General features: G+C 43.2%; 1 pseudogene; it reads left to right on the top strand.

Annotated features, from left to right (window-relative positions):
- Nucleotides 1–664: 664 nt before the first annotated feature.
- Nucleotides 665–3,745, top strand: LOC120995861 (annotated as a pseudogene).
- The last annotated feature ends 3,131 nt before the right edge of the window (nt 3,746–6,876 follow it).

The raw sequence follows: 6,876 nt of genomic DNA, 5'->3' as shown, positions 1-6,876 counted from the left end.
CTATTTTGAAACCTTTTATCTTTACGTCTTGTCTAATGGCCTGGAGAAGTGGCTCCATGACTAGGGCGAAAATCTGAGGGGAGAGGGGACAGCCCTGCCTAGTGCCATTACCGTTAGGGAACGTAGAGGATAGGGTGTTGTTCACTATGATGGCTGCTGAGGCATTTCTGTACATGGAGAAGACAGCTTCTATAAAGGGATCTGGAAGGTCAAACTTTTTAAGAGTAAGCTTCATAAATTCCCAATTAACTCTATCAAAGGCCTTCTCAGCATCAGTGCTTAAGAAGGCTAGAGGAAGGGAAAGGTTTTTAGCGTGGAATAGTATATTTAGTATTCTTGCTGTGTTGTCTCTGCCTTCCCTCTCCCTTACAAAACCCGTCTGGTCCCTATGTATCAAGGAAGGTAAATATGTCACGGCCTCGGTGCGTGCCGCCACATCTTCGCCGCGCATGCTGGTTGCCGGTGGCAACTTGTTTTTATGCATGTGTGTGCACTTTCCCTTTTAGGATGTTTCCTTTCCCTGCTTTGGTGTGCACGGGGTTAAGGTGTGCTTGGTAGGTGTGGTGGGTGTGACCTCAGGCCTCCTATATGTTGGTGTGGTGGAGCCTGAATGTCAGTTTGGTTTGTTTGTCAGCTTGGTGTGGAGCTCTGCTCCTGGGCTACAATGATTCCTGTGCTGAGTTCGAAAAAGGCAAGTGAATTGCCTGTCGGTGAAGTGGCCTGGATTCTTAAGGCTGATCTTCAGAGCGGGTTAACAGATTCTGATGTCTGTCACAGGCGGGCCTCCCATGGATGGAACAAATTTGATATCAGTGAAGATGAGCCGTTATGGAAAAAATACATTGCACAGTTTAAAAACCCGCTCCTTATGCTCCTGCTCGCCTCCGCTGTCATCAGTATCTTAATGCATTAGTATGATGATGCCGTCAGTATCACGGTGGCAATACTTATAGTTGTCACTGTCGTCTTTGTTCAGGAGTATCGGTCTCAGAAATCACTGGAAGAGCTGAGCAAGCTAGTACCGCCAGAATGTCACTGCATACGGGAGGGAAGATTGGAACATACACTTGTCAAGGAATTGGTCCCAGGAGATACAGTTTGTCTGTCAGTTGGAGACAGAGTTCCTGCAGATTTGCGGTTATTTGAGGGTATGGACCTGTCTGTGGATGAATCCAATTTAACGGGAGAGACGGCACCATGCTCCAAATCCACAACCCCTCAGCCAGCAGCCACTAATGGAGACCTCACATCGCGAAGCAACATCACCTTTATGGGGACACTTGTTAGATGTGGCAAGGCAAAGGGAATTGTTGTTGGAACTGGAGAAAACTCAGAATTTGGGGAGGTTTCCAAGATGATGTAAGCTGAAGAGGCACCAAAAATTCCACTTCAAAAAAGCATGGATATTTTAGGAAAGCAGCTGTCCCTGTACTCTTTTGGTATCATAGGCATCATGCTGGTCGGGTGGTTACAAGGGAAGCATATACTTGATATGTTCACTATTGGTGTAAGCCTGGCAGTGGCGGCTATCCCAGAAGGTCTTCCTATTGTTGTAACTGTAACGCTGGCACTTGGCGTGATGCGAATGGTGAAGAAAAGAGCTATTGTAAAGAAATTGCCCATCGTAGAAACCCTTGGTTGCTGTAATGTTATCTGTTCTGATAAAACTGGAACGCTAACTACAAATGAAATGACGGTCACTCACATCTTTATGTTGGACGGAATTCATGCAGAGGTTTCTGGCGTAGGTTATAATAGTTTTGGTGAAGTGACTGTGGATGGCGACATTATTCATGGCTTCTGCAACCCATCAATGAGCAGAGTGGTGGAAGCCGGATGTGTTTGTAATGACGCCGAGATAAGAAATAACACCTTAATGGGTAAGCCTACCGAGGGATCTCTAATTGCTCTTTCTATGAAGATGGGTCTCGAGGGGCTTCGGCATGACTTTATCCGGAAGTCAGAATACCCATTCAACTCGGAACAAAAGTGGATGGCTGTGAAATGTGTGCACAGGACTCAGCAGGATAAACCAGAGATTTGCTTTATGAAAGGTGCCTACGAGAAAGTAATTAGATACTGCACAACATACAAAAGCAAAGGTCACAATTGACCTCTCACTCAGCAATAAAAAGAGCTGTATCATTAGGAGACTGCATACATGGGCACAGCAGGTCTCCGAGTTATTGCTCTGGCATCGGGTCCAGAGTTGGGGCAGCTTACATTTTTGGGCTTGGTGGGAAGAATCGACCCTCCTCGGACTGGCGTGAAAGAAGCAATTACTACTCTTATCCGCTCTGGCGTCGCAATTAAAATGATCACTGGAGATTCACAAGAAACCGCTGTGGCTATTGCTAGTCGTCTTGGCTTCTATTCCAATGGCCTGCAGTCCCTTTCTGGAGAGGAGGTGGATACAATGGACATTCAGCAGCTTTCCCAGATGGTACCAAAGGTCTCTGTCTTTTATCGGGCCAGCCCGAGGCACAAGTTAAAAATTGTAAAGAGCCTGCAGAACATTAGAGCCGTTGTTGCCATGACCGGAGATGGTGTGAATGACGCCGTGGCCTTGAAAGCTGCAGACATTGGGATTGCCATGGGCAAAACTGGAATGGACGTCTGTAAAGAGGCAGCGGACATGATCCTGGTGGAGGATAGAAACATAGAAACATAGAATGTGTCGGCAGATAAGAACCATTTGGCCCATCTAGTCTGCCCAATATATCTGAATACTATGGATAGCCCCTGGCACTATCTTATATGAAGGATAGCCATATGCCTATCCCATGCACCCTTAAACCCCTTCACTGTATTTTCATACAATTATGTCAGCCATTGAACAGGGGAAGGGTATCTACAACAACATTAAAAATTTTGTTCGCTTCCAGATTAGCATGAGCATTGCAGCCTTGACTTTAATATCCCTTGCTACATTAATGAACTTTCCAAACCCTCTAAATGCCATGCAGATTTTGTGGATCAATATAATCATGGATGGCCCTCTGGCTCAGAGCCTTGAAGTAGAGCCGGTTGACAAAGATGTTATCAGAAAGCCACCAAGTAACCTTAAGGATAGCATTCTCACCAAGAACCTAATTATCAAAATTCTTATTTCTTCTATCATCATAGTATGTGGCACATTGTTCGTCTTCTGGAGAGAGCTTCGGGATAATGTCATTACGCCACGAGACACAAGGATGACCTTCACATGCTTTGTATTTTTTTACATGTTCAATGCTTTAAGCTCCAGATCACAGACCAAGTCTGTCTTTGAGATTGGTTTGTGCAGTAACAAAATGTTCTGCTATGCTGTCCTCGGATCCATCATGGGGCAGTTACTTGTTATTTATTTCCCCCCTCTACAAAAAGTTTTTCAGACTGAAAGTCTCAGCATTCAAGACCTCCTGTTCTTGATAGGACTTACATCGTCTGTATGTTTTGTGTCTGAAATCATTAAGAAAGTGGAGCTCAGCCAAGAGGGTCTTCAGAAGCTCCAAGGACCATCATCTTCTTTGTTTCTTGATGTATAATGCATATTGCATTGTTTTAAACTGCACATGGAGAAGTATGGCTTCAACTCTAAGGATTTCTAAGACTGACCAAAAGTGGTGGGATTTGGTGTATCCCTCAGGGTGTCACACACTGAACAGGAGGCTTCCAACAACTTATGTTTTGGAACCATTTAAGTATTGACCAGATTAAAGGTTTTCAAAAAGTGACTTATAAAAGGAACGACAATAAAACAAAAAAGGATAGCTCACACAGACAGTATCATTCAGCCCAGGAGCAGAGCTCCACACCAAGCTGACAAACAAACCAAACTGACATTCAGGCTCCACCACACCAACATATAGGAGGCCTGAGGTCACACCCACCACACCTACCAAGCACACCTTAACCCCGTGCACTCCAAAGCAGGGAAAAGAAAAAAACCTCCTAAAAGGGAAAGGGCACGCACATGCATAAAAACAAGTTGCCACCGGCAACCAGCATGCGCGGCGAAAATGTCGCGGCACGCACCGAGGCCGTGACAAAATAGGCGGATAGACGGATTGCTAAAATCTTAGCCAATAATTTTAGGTCGAAATTTAGAAGCGATATGGGACGATAGTTCGTGCAGTGACCTGGATCCTTTCCTTCTTTAGGTATTATTGTTATATGTGCCCTAGTCATGTCTGCTGTAAGAGGAGATCCCTGTAGTGATTGGTTACATATAGCCAATAGGTGGGGGAGTATAGTTTTACTGAATGAGCGATAATAAAGGGCTTAGAGACCTTCAGGTCCTTGGGCTTCACCCTTGGGGAGGCTCTTTATAGCATTTAGGAGTTCCTCTTCAGTGAAGAGATTGTAGGGTTTCTATTTTGGTATTCTTTAATTTGGGGAGCTTTAGGGAGTTAAGAAAGATGTCGATGGGGTTGTGGTAGGAGGTTGGACCTCTCTCAGGTTCTTTTGGGGGTATGTTATATACAGTAGCTCGCTATAAAATTGTGGAATTGATGGGCTATTTCTTTTGTTGTTATCACTATATCCCCATTTGGTTTGTGAACTTTACAAATTAAGTTATGGGCTTTTCTCTGTTTAATTCGCTCATCATAAATTTAAATGCTTTATCACCGTGTGTGCGAAGAATTTATATTGGAAGTGTAGAAAGTATTTGGCCGAGGCAGTATTAAGAAGGTTTTTGAGTTCTGATCTGAGGTCTGTCAATTTGGATAAGTGGTTGGCGATTAAGGATTGTTTGTGAAGGAGTTCTAATTTGTGTATCTCAGCTGTGTTACCATTTCTTTTTTGAGTCTAGCACCAATGCTAATGAATTGGCCTCTAATGTATGCTTTGTGGCATCCACAATACATGGGGGGAAGTTTCTGGGAGGGAATTCAATAGGAAGTATTCATCTAAAAGCTCCTGAACCCGTTCCCTTTGGGTATCAGAGGATATCAATTGTTCATTGAGACGCCATTTGAAGGCTCTAGGAGCTTGTTCAGGTGTGGATATCTTCAGGAATACAGGCGAGTGGTCTGATAAATGAATAGATCCTATTTGTGTGTCCTGACAGAGATATAAATGTTCTTTTGAGATGAATAAATAATCAAGTCTCTGGTAGGATCTATGTACATTGGAGAAAAAGGTGTAGTTACGATCAGAGGGATTTAACGTTCTCCAAGTATCAATCAGATTAGAGTCATGAAGGCTTTTGCGTATATTTTTAAGGGCTTTCTGAAACAGAGCGGATCTTTGTGAGGATGAATCCAGTTGGGTTTCTAGCGTGATATTAAAATCCCCTCCCATGACAACAACCCCTTCGCTAAAGGATTGTATAAGTGGAAATAGAGCTTTAAACCAGGCTAATTGGTTAGTATTAGGGGCATATATATTGATAAATGTGTACGTCTGGTTAGCTAGATTGCCTTTCACAAGAATATATCTACCCTCGGGGTCTTGAATATGGTTACAATATTGGAAAGGAGTATCTTTGCTGAATCCCACACTTACACCTCTGAAGGCTGATGAGTCTGAACCACAATGGAACCAAGTAGGGAATCTTGAATAGGAAAGATTTGGGTAATGGTTGAATTTAAAGTGGGGTTCTTGTAATAGGAGGACTGAGCAGTCCATTTTCTTCAAATGAGAGAGGATTTGGCATCTCTTGGATGGAGAATTAAATCCTTTCACATTATAAGAGGATATTTTGAGATTAGCCATGAGATATCGGTTGTGTTCGTGGGTGGAGCAATCTATTTATTTGGCATGTTTTATAATATAGATTTTTAAATTGTATACTCAGCCTCCCAAGGTGAAGCGAAAGGACTCTGCTGTACTTCCACTGCGATAATTCTGGGTAGTCACAGGTTAAGTAGCATTCACTGCAACAAAAATTTGGATTAAAACAAAACAACCAAAAACAAGGAATAAACCATAAGGCTACTTTCAACATGAAGAGCCTTTTTAGTGAGATTTGTATCAGGTAGTATAGAAAGTGGATGGTAATAGAAGATTGAGGAAGGGGGGAAGTATAACCAGTATTGTGTTACAGCACCCTAAAATAGAGTGAGGATCGGGTCATACGATCAGATATATTAGATAGACAGGGTAGGAGATGAGAAGGAGAAATATAGTCGACAAGACATGAGAAGGGAAAGGAGATCAGGCCCTATTTAAGAAGACATTTTATACATAACCAACAAGTAATGCTTAATCAGGTCAGTCTCCTATTTGAAGTCTTCTGGGTGTAGTATTTCTTTTGTCTCTCTTTTCTCTTCCAGATCTGGGAGTACGTTGCCTTTCCCATGGGTCTTGTCTTGGTATTTCAGGAAGATCCATCAGCTCTTGGACGGGATCCCAGTTGGAGATAGCCAGCGGTTCTATCTGTAATAAGTCTTAGGCGGCTGTTAAATCGCAGAAGGAGGATATCTGAATTCTGCGCCCCTCATATACAAAGGATAGGCCAAATGGAAAGGACCATCTATAAATAACCTTATGAGACCTTAACCAGTCTGTCAGAGGCTTGAGTGCTCTTCTTTTTTTTTTATGTAGACTGAGCAAGATCTTGAAATACACATATTTCATGGCCATCCCACACTATGTTGTTAGCATAACGTGCTCTGGTTGATATGGCTTCTTTCACGGGAAAGCTCAGGAACTTACAATTTATGTCCCTTGGTGGCTCATGTGATGGCGGTTTCGGGCGCAGGGCTCTGTGAGCTCTTTCCAGTATGATTTCATGTGCTGAATCTGGCCCCAGAAGTTGCAGACATATTTGAGTAATTGTGTTAGGGATGTCGCCTGCACCCACTGATTCTGGGATACCACGGAAACGCAGGTTGTTGCGTCTTCCCCGATCTTCTTGATCTTCAATCGCGTTGTACATAATATTAAGAT

This window comes from Bufo bufo, chromosome 3, assembly GCF_905171765.1.
Source record: "Bufo bufo chromosome 3, aBufBuf1.1, whole genome shotgun sequence".
Lineage (NCBI taxonomy): Eukaryota > Metazoa > Chordata > Amphibia > Anura > Bufonidae > Bufo > Bufo bufo.
The sequence above is the reverse complement of the archived record's forward strand: the minus strand, read 5'-3'. Positions and strand labels throughout refer to the sequence as shown.